This window comes from Amblyomma americanum, chromosome 1 (assembly GCF_052857255.1).
Source record: "Amblyomma americanum isolate KBUSLIRL-KWMA chromosome 1, ASM5285725v1, whole genome shotgun sequence".
NCBI lineage: Eukaryota > Metazoa > Arthropoda > Arachnida > Ixodida > Ixodidae > Amblyomma > Amblyomma americanum.
The window spans coordinates 9,132,034-9,146,811 of record NC_135497.1 but is presented as its reverse complement, the minus strand read 5'-3'; positions in this window follow the sequence as shown (position 1 = coordinate 9,146,811).

The window sequence follows — 14,778 nt, the reverse complement described above, 5'->3', positions numbered from 1 at the left end:
ATATTAGCGGTCGGCGTTCGTGCTCACAGTTGGTTCGGTGCGGCTGCGGCGTTGTATGGGTTCAGTAGGCGGCGTCGAAATGGCGTTCGACGTGTTGCGACTGGCGTCGCTGGCGGCGTCGTTGGCTGCGTCGTACAAGCTCTCGGTCAAAGCACCCGTGGTGGTGATGCCGGTGTTGTTGGCGTTGGGGGCACCAAGCGGATGGGTGGAAACAGCGCTGGAGACACCCCTGGCCGTAGCAGGTGGTAGCGTCCTCAGTTAACTGCCCGGAACGGGCTCAGGAATGGCAGGAAGTCCACGATGCAAAGCCGTAGAACGCGAGCTCACCGGAGCAGTAGCCGGCGTCGCTCTCTTCCAGCCGAAGCTTCCCTGACCCGCCGGATCCTCCGCTTCTCTGTTCACCCCCCACCCCCACCCCCCGTGCCTCGCTCTCCCTCGCCCTTTTATAGCCTTGGCGTTAGTCCACGTAAGCCTTGTCGTCGTCTTCTCCTTCTTCTCTTCTCCACCAATCATCTCTCTCCATCTCACCGAATGCTTCTTCATCTTCTTTAGTCTTCGGTTAACCACGTTATCCTTATCGCCAACCTCTTCGTCTTATTCACACCCCTTTCCTTCATAATTTTATTTTAGACTCCCTATTGTATGTGACAAGGGCCCCCTCTCTCAAGAGTTTTTCTGTGAAAAACTGCTCACATCATCCTCATCGTCAAGCCTTCCAGCCAATCGGCTATCTTCTGTGGTGATTCTTGACCCCGCACACAACACACCGCAGATGTCCAGCACACACCAAAAGCACACCACTAACACAGCACACCAAATTGCAGTTACGGAACATTAACACACCACTGTCGTTGTCTGTGCGGTGTCCTTAATACACATGTTAATGTTCACAACACACTCCCTTGTATAATCAAATAACAACAACAACCGCAACAACCACAACAACAAGATACATCCCGGGGATACCTAGCAGGACAACAAGATACATCCCACAGATACCTAAAGCTGTTTAGTTGGCTTTATTTGCATAGAGATCTAATTTGCAACATACGACCCCCGTTTTGCCAGGCACCTCCGAAAACATCTCCTCCTTGATTTGGAGTAGAGCTGTGATCGTCTGCCTTCATTCAAACTTGGCTTTATTAGTACCTCATCCCAACCTACACTTTTCTTCCCACTGCACATGGGCACCTCGGCAACATCACCTGTCTCCTCTGCCATTAGCGAACATGCTACCTTGGGGGCGTACCGCCGTACGGGACCTCTTCGTATTTCTTCAACATATTTACATGAAAAGCCTTCTTAGTGTCATCTATCAATATCTCATAATCCCTGTCATTTTTCTTCCGCGTCACAAGGCAAGGGCCCTTCCACTGCATCAGTAACTTATTGTGATCCGTGGCTAGCAGGATGAGAACCCTGTCGCCCGGGTTCAGATTCCTGTGAGTGGCTTTCTTTTCATAGTAGCCCTTATAGCGTTCGCGCGCACTTTCCAGGTCTTGATGTGCAAGCCTGCATGTTTCCTCCAACTTGTCCCGCAACTCAAGAACGTATGTGTATGTTGTTTTGAGGTCTGATGCAACCTCCTTATTAGCCCACAGCTCCTTGAGCATTGCAAGTGTACCTTGAACGGTTATCCCATACATCTCGAAGGGTGAGAAACCAAGACTCATTTGCGGTACTTCGCGGTAAGCGAACAAAACAGCTTGGAGATATCTATCCCAATCAGTATGTCTCTCCTGGCACATTTTCTTGGTCATGTTTTTCAGGGTGCCGTTGAACCGCTCTACAAGCCCATTACACATGGGATGGTAAGGTGCTGTCAGTAAATGTCTTACTGACAAAAGGCTGTTGACCTTCAATAGTTCCGATGTGAAGTTCGAGCCCCCGGTCACTCAAAACTTCCCTAGGGAACTCATAACGCGAAAGCATTTCGACAAGATCCTCCGCCACTTGGATACTGTCAATAGTCCTCAATGGAATAGCATCAGGATAACGAGTGGCCACGTCAACCAGAGTAAGCACATACTTATTGCCTTTGGCGGATACTGGAGAGATAGGCCCTACATTGTCAATAGCCACTCCTTGAAACGGTAGGTCGATGGCCGGCATCTTGCCCAAAGGTACGGAATCAACTCTTCCCTTCGGAACTGTGCTCCGGCACACGTCACATGAGCGAACAATGCGTTTAACGTCACTCTGGACACCCGGCCAAAATAACTCCTCGGTGATCCTAAACACCGTTTTTTGAACACCCTGGTGTCCGGCCATAATGCCGTCATGTCCTAAGCATAGCACTGTCCCTCGCATATCTCTCGGTAACACCAGCTGTTGGACCCGCCTTCCTGAGCTAAATATGCATTCCCTGTGCAGAAGACCATTTACAAATTTATATTCGAATGGCGTACGACTATTCTTTCTTTTCACTTTTTCCCCAAACTCCTTCGGAACATGCTTTCAAGCTCGGGTCCCCTCTGCCTAATTGCAATTTCGCCCGGTGTTACGCTGAAACACATCGTCAATTTTCCACATAGTTTGTTCTTGATTGCGACGTGCAGCCGATCCAGCTCTTCACAATATCAGAAAAAGATTGGTATTTTCTCCAGGTTTACAAAATTCGAGCAGTAATGGTCCCTAACGATCGAAATAAAAAAGTGAGCAGAACCCCTCCGGCGGAAACGACGGCTCATCAGCTCAACCTTTGCAATTGTGTCGGGGGTGATTGCACGGTGGCATTGGCCCGGTCTTGGATTGTCTTAGCAACGTTCACGTTCTTTTTTGAACCGTTTACCCAAACGCTTCACCGTGGCCAATGAAATGCAATGTTCGCCATACACGGCAACCCCACGGCGACTAATCACTTGTTGGGAAACACCTTCAGCTGTCAAAAACCTCGAGACACCATGCTGCTCAACCATTGGAGTGTCCATTACGTCGCACAACCGTGTTCAACCATATGTATATGTGAGCATTAAAGAACATTGATCCTCACACCTGCGTGTCAGTTTCGTACATGAGAGATGCCTGTGCACTACCCGCATGACCCGCAGATAATGGACCGAACTATTATTGCGCGAGGTGGGTTGGCTCACTTTCATCTGACTCGCCCTCGCATTTGTTTAAAAAAAACAGTACAACAAAAAGTGCCTATATCGATATACCTGCTCTTAGCGGTTCAAAATTTTACTACCACTGCCTGGGCATTGAGCGCTTAATGTAGTAACTCGATTTTTTTCTAGCATTTTAAAAAGTAATAAATCAAACGAGACTTAGTTGCCATAATGAGCAAAGTGCATCCGACACTCGCAACGGGAGTTTGGTAACGACAGTAAGGGCAACGACTTCCACGGATGCTGCTCAATCCTATCGGATAGCTTAGAGACACTTCTAACATCCCCCCCTCCCCGGGCTCTAAACTTTTTGAGAAAAACTGTACGCCCACCAAGTATAGAGCCCCTCAATGTTCTTCAGCTCTTACTTTTCGTGACTGTCGATTTCTGCGGTCAAATCATGCACATGCTCTGGTCTTGCGATTATGCAGCGCTATCGGTAATGTTGCAGCACGAATAAATTTGTAAATGCATCTGCAAATATATTCTGCCAGCATGTTCAGCGACTCTGATGACAGAGGCAAGCAGTGAAAGAAAACTGCAACGAAGTATCAAGCAGCCTATTTCCTCATTTTCCTTTGCGCATTCTTTGAAAACGCGCCTCGCCCATTTAGTCACATGAAATTTATATAATAATAATAATTGGTTTTTGGGGAAAGGAAATGGCGCAGTATCTGTCTCATATATCTCTGGACACTTGAACCGCGCCGTAAGGGAAGGGATAAAGGAGGGAGTGAAAGCAGAAATTAAGCGAAAGGTGCCGTAGTGGAGGGGTCCGGAATAATTTCGACCACCTAGGGATCTTTAACGTGCACTGACATCGCACCGCACACGGGCGCCTTAGCGTTTTGCCTCCATAAAAACGGAGCCGCCGCGGTCGGGTTCGAACCCAGGAACTCCGGATCAGTAGGCGATCGCCCTAACCAGCTAAGCCACCGCGGCGGGTCATGAAACTTTGCTAATCACAAATTAAGACAGCAAAAGAAGCGAGCCAGAGCCGAAGGGAAAAATACGGAGCCAAATGAAAGTAAACAAAACCTCAAAGTTCATCCTATGGGTGTCTTACAAAGGTTGAAGTTTACGTGCTATGTTGGACATGCATGGTTCCAGGAAGTGAACGCATCAACGATTTGAAATGGTAGTCGTTGCCATGCTGCGACATGCGCCTTAATGTACTGTACATTGACATGGTTTACGCAAAAAAGCGTACAGGCGCTAAAAGACTAAGACAAGCAGACTCAAGACAGGACAGGCGCCAACTTCCAACTAAGTTTATTCATGGAAAAAACCGCTTAATAACCACACCAGCAGGCAAAGATAGAAGCAAAACAAAAACACGCAGTGACAGAGCATAGGAACACGTGCCAAAAGGGTCAAGAAATGATTACAACTCTGATAATGACCCACTGAGAAACCTAATCTCTTCTTCTGAGAGCGAGACAGATGGCTTGCTTATGCAGATATGACCCCTCCGCTTGATGTAATAAGCTTCTATGATTTCACGCTCTAATTTGTCTTTAGGCCTTGCGATGAATTTGGTGTTTTCAAAACCTGGACGACACATGCAGCTTTTGCAGTGAGTGGCCATGTGGCTCCCACAACCATTTTTTATCGCAATCTTGTGCTGCCTCACTCTTTCATTGTAGCATTGACCTGTCTGGCCAATATATTCCAGACCGCAGCTAAGAGGCATAGCATACACAACGTCAGTAGTGCAAACAGTGGCGCGGATTTGGTGATTAGTTTTGCACTGCCTAACCATTCTTGCTTTGTTCAAAGTGCACACGCGCGACAGCTTGCAAGGAGCAGATAGAACCACATTGACCTTATACCTGCTGGCTACTTTCTTTAGATTGTGCGAAAGCCGATGAAGCGCAGAGGACCATCCAAGACTACAAGCGGCTGGCGGCACAGACAATGGAATTTCTATGGCACAGGATTAGAGCAAGCTTCCCCAAAGTGAAGGAGGTGCGACAGTCTTCGGCTCACGTCAGGGTGCTTGGTGATGTGGTTCTCGAACCCGGTGTGAAGTCAACGCTCGAGAAAGGCCCTAAATTCAGCTTTGAGCCTATGATGAAGAAACCTGAGCTTCTTGCCCTGACTAGGAAGGTGGCAAGAGCCAGAGACAAGGATGAGGACCGAAGGCTTCGGATGCCCTGTATTGCCTGATGCAGCACGTGAGCCGTAGCCGCCCTTCTTATCCTCCTTTTAAGAAGATCAAGGGCTACTTGAGAGACAACAACCTTGAGATACTTCAAAGCGACAAGGAAGGTGGCTTCATTGTCCTTCCCGAGAAGCTATTGAAAGAGAAAGCAGCTGAAGCTCTGCAGAAGAACTTTGTCGCAGTGAAGTTCAATCCTGGCACGGTCAAGAAAACCGCTGTAAAGCTGCTAACTGACATTAATTTGGAACCGCTCAAGAAAATGGTGGAGAGCGCAGACAGAGAGTTCCTGGATGTTTTCTTTACGGGCAAGTCTCACAAACCTGGATGCCCCCTGCGCACGATTGTTTCGGAAAAAGGGTCCTGGCAGCTGTGCGTTGGCCCCTTTCTCCAGTGCCATTTAAAGTCCCTACCTCTAGATGACCCTTTTCTTGTCCGCAGCTCTAATGAGGTTGTTCAGGAACTTAGAAACGGAATGCCAGGAGCACAGTGGGCTTTTTCGATTGATATCAATGATCTGTATTATTCCATCCCGCATACCGAAATGTTAATTTTCATCAAAGACAAGATTGCATGCATTGGCGAACTACCGTTTCAGGACAAAACAGGAATTAGTTGTGATGATTTCTTAACCCTTTTAGAATTTTACCTTTCATCGACTGCCGTTTTTTTCAACCATCAGTTTTATGTTCAGCGCGATGGTGTTTGTATTGGGTCGTCCCTTGCGCCTATATTGAGTGACATTTATTTATCATGTGTTGACAAACGTGTCAGTGACCGGCTTTTATTGACCTCTAACGTTGTTAGGGTATTCAGATATGTGGATGATTACCTAATTGTGCTAACCGATCACGTAGGTTCAAAACCAAGCGCCATTTATGAAAACATTGTCACCATTTTCAGTAGTGAATCCAAAGGGCTTCTCTTCACTCAAGAACTTCCCCGCGATAATAGCCTACAGTTTCTTGACCTGAGACTTGTGTTTAGGCAGGACAGACATATTTGCTGGTCCTACAACCCCAGATCGTGCAAAGAGCTACTCCCTTTCGGTAGTGCACATTCCAAGCTAATCAAGCGAGGAATCGTTGCGACATGCCTGAATGCAGCCTTGGAAAAATCTTGCCAGCATGAGATGGCACTGAGCTTTGATGCGCAAACTGAACGCATTCACCAAGCCGGGTACCCAAAACACCTCATCACGAGTATTAGTGAGAACCTTGTAAAAAAGCGCAAGGTGGCGTCAAGGGGTGAACAGGCTCAGAAAGACAAGGACAAAGAAAAGAAACCGACGGTGGTGATTCCCTATATTCATCGGCTTTCGCACAATCTAAAGAAAGTAGCCAGCAGGTATAAGGTCAATGTGGTTCTATCTGCTCCTTGCAAGCTGTCGCGCGTGTGCACTTTGAACAAAGCAAGAATGGTTAGGCAGTGCAAAACTAATCACCAAATCCGCGCCACTGTTTGCACTACTGACGTTGTGTATGCTGTGCCTCTTAGCTGCGGTCTGGAATATATTGGCCAGACAGGTCAATGCTACAATGAAAGAGTGAGGCAGCACAAGATTGCGATAAAAAATGGTTATGGGAGCCACATAGCCACTCACTGCAAAAGCTTCAAGTGTCGTCCAGGTTTTGAAAACACCAAATTCATCGCAAGGTCTAAAGACAAATTAGAGCGTGAAATCATAGAATCTTATTACGTCAAGCAGAGGGGTCATATCTGGATAAGCAAGCCATCTGTCTCGCTCTCAAAAGAAGAGATTAGGTTTCTCAGTGGGTCATTATCAGAGTTATAATCATTTCTTGATCCTTTTGGCACGTGTTCCTATGCTCTGTCACTGCGTGTTTTTGTTTTGCTTCTATCTTTGCCTGCTGGTGTGGTTATTAAGCGGTTTTTTTCCATGAATAAACTTAGTTGGAAGTTGGCGCCTGTCCTGTCTTGAGAGTGCTTGTCTTCGTCTTTTAGCGCCTGTACGCTTCTTTCCGTAAACCATGTCAAGCTACAACCAACTAGCTCAAATGAAAGTCTTGCTGTAATGTACTGTACTTTTTACACCGCTTTTAAGTTTGGTTTTAGTTTCGCACTCCATGTATGCCTGTGGATTGCAAAACAGCGGCTCTGTCAGTCTGTACTGTGTGTGTACTGAAGATTAACTTAATTACTTTGCAGGATTGAACAACGCACACAGGACGAGCACACTAGGAGAGAAATAGCGAGACACGAGCGCCGTCGCTGCCTTCACCTTCGCTCTCGCCCTAACAAACAATGGCGCTCGCACTTTTCCGATGGCATCAGTGTATGATGAACAATGAATCGCAGCGTTTCCCTGTCAAGAGCGCGATTCGTTATAAGGAACTGTTTATAATTTGCGTTCTGATGAAAAAATCGTTCGTAGCAGCTTTATCAGCATATCCAAATATGCACAATTGGTCTTTCTACGTCACTCCTGGAGCACCACTTGCAAGACCTAGCCTTGGGACAAACATCGACGGTCTTGAGACTGGGGTCAGTGTAGCCACAAATCCGCTTATACCTTTCTTTTGTTTTCTTATATATAGAGACGAGGACCCACCTCACCCTCATCGTGGAGGCTTGGGTAGGGCCCAGCCTTCACGCTCTTCTGCACGAATTACGGATTGCAGGATTCTGTGCTGCATCGTGAAGTCCTGGGTAGGGCCCAGCCTCCACGCTTCTTCTTCACGAATTACGGGTTGCAGGATTCTGTGCTTCTTCGTGGAGTCTTGGGTAGGGCCCAGCCTCCACGCTTCTTCCTTACGAATTACGGGTTGCAGGAGTCTGTGCTGCATCGTGGAGTCTTGGGTAGGGCCCAGCCTCCACGCTCCTTCTTTACGAATTACGGATTGCAGGATTCTGTGCTGCATCGTGGAGTCTTGGGTAGGGCCCAGCCTCCAAGCTTCTTCTTTACGAATTACAGGTTGCAGGAGTCTGTGCTGCATCGTGGAGTCTTGGGTAGGCCCAGCCTTCACGCTCTTCACGAATTACGGGTTGCAGGATTCTGTGCTGCATCGTGGAGTCTTGGGTAGAGCCCAGCCTCCACGCTTCTTCTTTACGAATTACGGGTTGCAGGATTCTGCGCTCCATCGTGGAGTCTTGGGTAGGGCCCAGCCTTCACGCTCTTCATCACGAATTACGGGTTGCAGGATTCTGTGCTGCATCGTGGAGTCTTGGGTAGGGCCCAGCCTCCACGCTTCTTCTTCACGAATTACGGATTGCAGGATTCTGTGCTGCATCGTGGAGTCTTGGGTAGGGCCCAGCCTTCACGCTCTTCACGAATTACAGGTTGCAGGATTCTGTGCTGCATCGTGGAGTCTTGGGTAGGGCCCAGCCTTTACGCTTCTTCACGAATTACGGGTTGCAGGATTCTGTGCTGCATCGTGGAGTCTTGGGTAGGGCCCAGCCTCCACGCTTCTTCTTTACGAATTACGGGTTGCAGGAGTCTGTGCTGCAGCGTGGAGTCTTGGGTAGAGCCCAGCCTCCACGCTTCTTCTTCTTCACGAATTACGGGTTGCAGGATTCTGTGCTGCATCGTGTAGTCTTGGGTAGGGCCCAGCCTCCACGCTTCTTCATGAATTACGGGTTGCAGGAGTCTGTGCTGCATCGTGGAGTCTTGGCTAGGGCCCAGCCTCCACGCTTCTTCTTCACGAATTACGGGTTGCAGGATTCTGTGCTGCATCGTGGAGTCTTGAGTAGGGCCCAGTCTTCACGCTTCTTTTTCGCGAATTACGGATTGCAGGATTCTGTGCTGCATCGTGGAGTCTTGGGTAGGGCCCAGCCTCCACGCTTCTTCACGAATTACGGGTTGCAGGATTCTCTGCTGCATCGTGGAGTCTTGGGTAGGGCCCAGCCTCCACGCTTCTTCACTAATTACGGGTTGCAGGATTCTGTGCTGCATCGTGTAGTCTTGGGTAGGGCCCAGCCTCCACGCTTCTTCACGAATTACGGGTTGCAGGATTCTATGCTGCATCGTGGAGTTTTGGGTAGGGCCCAGCCTTCACGCTCTATTTCACGAATTACGGGTTGCAGGATTCTGTGCTGCATCGTGGAGTCTTGGGTAGGGCCCAGCCTCCACGCTTCTTCATGAATTACGGGTTGTGGGATTCTGTGCTGCATCGTGGAGCTTGGGTAGGGCCCAGCCTCCACGCTTCTTTACGAATTGCGGGTTGCAGGACCGCATGTCGCCTCCTTATATACCCGCCGTAAAGGTCACGTGATGAGGAACCACGCGAAGCACAAACGACCACGCGGCCCTGCGCGCTCGGCTTCGTCTTTTCTTTTTGGTCACGTGGGGACGAATTTCTTTCGGTATTGAAAATTGGTTTTGGGGGAAAGGAAATGATGCAGTGTCTCTACCGCACATCTGCGTACACATGAACCGCGCCGTAAGAGAAGGAATAAAGGAGGAATCGAGTCCCGGAAAAGGAAGAAACCCTGGGTTACCTCAGAACATATTAAACGAATCAAAGAAAAGAACAGGCTTTATCACGCCTTTTTACGTTCGCGATGTCAAGACAAGCTGAGGGAATTTAAGAATGTGCGAAAGACTAAATGCTACACTTAAACAGGCAAAACATCTGTACTACAAAAACCTTTTCACTGAAACTATAACTAAGAATCCACCTGCCGTATGGAATTTGTAAATGGTATTCTTGGCAGAAGGGAGATTGCTCCCTCCAAAACGATACTTCATAATGGCGTAGAGTTGTGTGGTGTACAACTTGCTGATCATTTCAGCCGGCATTTTGCTAATATTGCCCAGGCAGTTAATTTAAGCCCACCAATGATAAGCACAGTAAGCCTTATTCCCCCTCACACTTTGTTTCTTGAGCCCAAGGATACTGAGGATGTCTGCCACACATTTATTAGCATGAAAAATAGTAAATCGCTGGATCCCAATAACATACAGATGAGGCCAGTAAAATTCGTAATAAAATTTATTGTTCCTCTTTTAGCCCACATGTTTAATTTAGCTCTCGAATAAACCATTTTCCCTGATTAAAAAGGCTAGAATTACTGTAGTGCGCAAAGGAGGTGATATAAATGTCGTGAATAATTATAGGCCAATATCCATTCTCTCGATTTCTTCAAAAGGGCATGAAAAGGTTGTATTTCAAAGATTTAATAACTTCCTCGAGAAAAAAAAACATAATAACTGACTCCCAATATGGATTTAGGAAATGACGGTCGACAGAAATGGCATTACTTCTACTAAAAGAACCGAAAGTTCAAAATATATATTTTGGTCTTTTTACCCTTTTCTGTTCATTGACTTCAGTGAAGCATTTGACTCCCTCAACCACAATGTCTTGTTAGGTAAGTTATCACAGTATAGAATACGGGGTGGACCCCTTAATTTAATTATGTCATACCTGAAAGACAGAGTCCTCTGCGTCCGTATACATAATACTGAGTCGTCTCTGCTGCTCCTACAAACCGGAGTACCACAAGGTAGTGTTTTAGGCCCGCTATTATTTAATCTATACATTAATGATATAGTTCTTATTAATCAGTCAGCTAAATGGCTTATATATGCTGGTGACAGTAGCACTCTTTTTAAAGGTGAAGATCCAAACTATTTAGCTCTGCAGTGCAACCGAACGCTTGAATCACTGTCAGGGTGGTCCCACACTAACTGCATAGTAATCAATCCCACTTAGACTAAGGTTTTACTATTTAGACCAAGAAATAGTTTTCACATTACAAAATAAGATCAATTATAAGAATAAAAATATAATAATAGCAGATGAGCATAAGGTTCTTGGCGTTACTTTTAATTCTCACCTAAACTGGGATCACCGCATTAATCATGTCTGCAAGAAGCGCTGTCTACTGTTGCAAGCACTCTGTCCTGCTGCTGAAGCCTCATTCCCGAAAGAGTAAAACTCCAGTTGTACCAAGCGTTATTTGCACCCCACATAAATTATTGCAGGCTTGTCTGGAGCTCAACAACAAAAAGAAATATTGATAAAATTAATGTGCGCCAAAAGAAAGTGTTGCGCTATGTGGCAAATGTTGGAACGCACACATCTACAAAAACCTATTTCCGAAGTGTGGGATCATTCGTTTCCTGCACAGTTATGAATATCAACTCTTAAACTCGCTTTATTTTTCGTGCGTTGAATCTGCAAATTTTCTTAAAACTGTTGTAACATTACAACAGCGAACAGATGTATTCACTAGAACCCCCCCCCCCCCCCCCCCACTGGCTAGTTTCCTATTTCCGCGCCCAAAACAAGTTTCAGTCATTAAATCATAATGTTCCGTCACTTCTAAACAAATATCCAAGAGAATTTTTTTCATCTAAGAAAGTATGTAAAAATTATTTCTGTAACCTCAACTGAACTCTTACGTGTCACAGTGATTTGATGTATCTTGCCATGGTTTTGGACTGTCCTTTGACCATGTGCTTCCATATCATGTTTTTTTTCTTTTTGTCTCACTGTTTGTTTCGTGCATATATACGCTTTTGAAACCTGCTTTATTGCCCACATATTTTCAATGTGACCTTTGATGAGTCCGGTTTTCTTTCTTTTGTTGATAATCTGCATCGTCTGCTGTCTTGTAAGGTGGCCCCTGGGCCGTCGTCAAGTTGATTAGTACAACTTTTAGTCCAGGGGACCATTCAGAATATGTGTTTGTACCGCTCTGGAAAATAAACGAATTGAATTGAATACACCTATGTAAATTTACGTGCCAGTGTCACCTACGCCACATATGCAACTTGAATTCATTGCTTTCTACCGCATTCATTAATAGCTTCCGACGCCGCATGCATTTTGTGAAAGGTCGTACATGTGATTCAGCTGGAGAGGAACCTAGAATTTCGCCATGATGAGTGTCCATTCACCAATTATCGCGTGCTTACATCCACTCCGCCAAGTGATTACCACGGGAACAAAATTGCTTACAGTATAAATCGTGCATTGATCTCCGCAATACCGACCCTATATATAGTCATTTTGATTCCTGAAATGGGAGGGTTACTTAGCGGTATTTTTAACAGCCTGCGCTATTTGAACAATTATCCACTGTAGTTCTATCCCCATAACGTACATGCCTGTGTTGTTCCTCTGCTTGTGTTTTTTTTTTTTCGAGGCGCCGATTGTCGTTAATCAGCGCTCGGAAGTGCGGAACCCGGCGCGCGCCACCAGCCGCCAGAGGCGCGAGCGGCCCGCGAACGGTAGGGTCACCGCGCACCTAGCGGCGGCGGAGAGCGTGACTAGAGCGTGATAGACGAGCCCCCATTGTCCGGGCGCTCAGTGCAGAGGCGCTAACCTTAACAACGGCCGCGCCTTTAGCAACGCGCGTACCGCCATCGCTACCAGTTGCCGCGTAGCACCATCCGGTAATTCGTATCCGAAGGTTGCACGGAATGGCCCGCACCTTCCGCGTTGGAACTATATTCGGCATGCGCACTGACGGCTGCAAGTTCAAATAGTTGGTTACTTACCTCCAGATTGTTTGTAGGATGAAAGGTCACGTGTTGCATGCGTGCCAGGCGTTCCTAGTTGGTTTACCGAGGCTCTCGTGCAGGGAAGAGAAAGCGACGGGGCGTCCGCGTCTCGTAAGTGTGGATGTGTCCTAAGCGGACCACAGCCTATCTTGGTTTCCACAGTGTCGTCAGGCAACGAGACTAGGCCAACGAGACAGTTCGTTTGAAAAATAGGCCCTGCGGAGAAGCTGTCACGCGGAGTTTCAATGGTTGTCCATTGCGCAGCGCGTCTGCCGACGAGAGTCAGCAACCCGTCTTTTTGGTTTCTGGGTAAAAACAAGAACGAAGGGGGAGGGGAGGGAACGGCGCCAGGTTTCGTGGGTGCCCGGTTGTAGACAGCCATGCGCTTGGTCCGAAGCGGCGAGCACCGTCAGCTATCCCGAAAGATCTATTCATGGGGACAACACAGGGTGTTGACCGTACTCGTGGTGGCTTGATGCGCTCTTCTAGGAACGAGGGACTCAGTTTCTAACAAAGAGGATTCTACTTCCCGATTACTTCATTACCTGTTCCTCAACGAAATCATTCGATCGGTTCTATCTGCTGGCACATGGAACAAAACTTCCCAGACAAGCATCGGGTTACAAGGCAGAATTTTAATGATCAAAGCTCCGGATGCAAAATTTCCGATCCTCAATGTTACAACCTACGGGGTTAGACAGCATATTTACACAATCCATAAATCTGGTCCGTGGTTCAGCCCCCGGGCGGTGCCGCCCGCCCCGTGGTAATGTTCCTCCTTGCCGACGGCGAATGACGTCAGTCGCCGTCCGCCGTTGGCACTGCAGTCGTTCCATCACACAGATGGGCCTCAGCCGACCCTTTCAGCAGTTCTCAGAAGGCTGCCCTTGCCGTAGCTTCCCTCAACACCACCGCAGACGTCGTCGCTGCCTCCACCGCTGTTGCGCCTTTGTGTTTCGCGCCTGCACGAACGCTGTCCGTGCTGCGGCATCCGCTGTATTCGCTGCATGACACCACCTGGGCGCAGCGCTGCCAAAGAAGCCAGTGAGCATCACGCTAGATAATTGACCAGGGACCCGCCCGGCACGCGGAAGGTTACCGAGTCGCGCGAGGACAGCTCTGGTACTTTAATCCCCTTTCTGTCCATCGGCGCCGTCTCGCTGAAGCCACCACAGGCGCCCGTCCCCGTGTTTCTCTGGAACCTGCAACAACGGCGTCAGTCCGGCTGCCTCCGTAGTCTTCGCTGGCCCAGGCAGATAGCCCTCCCTGTGCAGCGTCGCCCGGTGCAGGATTGTTCTCCGAACCCGCTTTCCGCCACCGCGTACTTGCCGACTCGCCGTACGCTAGACGAAGCGTTCATTGTTCACTACGTTGAGCTTGCAGCAGGGCTGGTTTCAGAGCCGCGAAAGAGAGACGAGCGCGGAGCAACAAAGATAGTACGGAAGGATCAGCTCGCGATGTTCGGCGCCATGGCACCGTCAGTACAATGCACAGCTGCCGGCAGAAGGAACGTTGGGAAGAAGCTCCTCGAGGAACAAACACCCCGAGACAGCCGCCGTATGGGCACTTTCATCAATTGCGGGTGCAATTACCGTGGAGCATGGTTGACAGGAGTCAGTTGGCTTTGGCCCACCGTTTACTGGAACGTGGAAAGAGGGTGTAGGCGCAGAGCTGGCAGAGCGCGCGGCGTGCGCAGGAAAATAATTTCATTTTTCTGTGCCTTTTTCTTCGGCCACAGCGTCCAGGGTAATCGCGTTTTAGAAATTTTGAAAACTGATTTGGCTTTTACTAACAACTGGCTAGCAATCTATATTTCAACCGAATGCCTAGCTCCAATAGCTAAAAGCTATATTACCAGGAATTAGTTATAACCGGCTACAGCTGACATTATTCTCCTTTGTTATGATGTCTGCCAACACAGGTAATATTGTGCTGCAGAAACCATCGCGATGTCTCTAAAGCCTATATTTAAAAATTTTTATTAGCTTTCGGTGAAACAGTCAATTTTTAGCTCGTCTATAAGGCGGCATATTTGT